The sequence below is a fragment of the Perognathus longimembris genome, chromosome 16 (assembly GCF_023159225.1).
Source record: "Perognathus longimembris pacificus isolate PPM17 chromosome 16, ASM2315922v1, whole genome shotgun sequence".
Lineage (NCBI taxonomy): Eukaryota > Metazoa > Chordata > Mammalia > Rodentia > Heteromyidae > Perognathus > Perognathus longimembris.
The window spans coordinates 26,336,233-26,337,005 of NC_063176.1; the positions used below are offsets into that span (position 1 = coordinate 26,336,233).

The window sequence follows — 773 nt, forward strand, 5'->3', positions numbered from 1 at the left end:
TACCAAACTACTGTCACCCATCCATTTCTCCGCTAAGAACTCATATGGTATTTACTGGCTGAGCTTTACTTTGGGTCTTTGGCATTTGCTCTCTGATATTGAATCCTTTTCAGGAGTCCTGACTCATCAGGTTGGTAGTAGTCCTTAAACCCAAGCATAGTGCCGAATGCTGGTGGCTCACACCTATAATCCTAGCTACTTGGGGAGGCTGAGATCTGAGGATTGCACTTAAAAGCCAGCCCAGGCAGGAAAGTCCGTGAGACTCTTATCTCCCATTAACCACCAAAAAACAGGAAGTGGAGCTATGGCTCAAAGTGTTAGCCTTGAGCAAAAGAGTTCAGGAACAGTGCCCAGGCCCTGAGTTCAAGTGCCACAGCTGATAAAAACAAAACAAGAAGCACTTGTGTGTGTGTGTGTGTGTGTCTTTGTTTAGTTTGTACCTGTTACAGACAGGTACAAACAGTAAATCCTCTTTCGCAACCTAGAACTCATTGTTGAATATGAGATTTTGGTTCATGTAAGAAGGAATATGATTTCTACAACAGTTGGCAATGTGGGGGGTTGTTAACTCACACAGTTGGCTCTATGAATAAAGTTGATATAAAAGCTAAAAAAAAAAAACAAGGGGGGAAAAAACCTTCAGCATAGTGGAGCCTTGTCTGCCTAAAAGTGAGCCCTTATCCTTTTCTTAAACCTTCATTTTGATGTGGGTGTTGGCTCAGTTCCTACAGCTCTGCATGGTGAGGCCCAACCAGAAGCAGCGATGTGTACAT

At 43.3% G+C, this 773-nt stretch overlaps 1 pseudogene; it reads left to right on the forward strand.

The window, feature by feature from the left end:
- Nucleotides 1-435: 435 nt before the first annotated feature.
- On the forward strand, nucleotides 436-532 carry LOC125365091 (annotated as a pseudogene).
- Nucleotides 533-773: the final 241 nt, after the last annotated feature.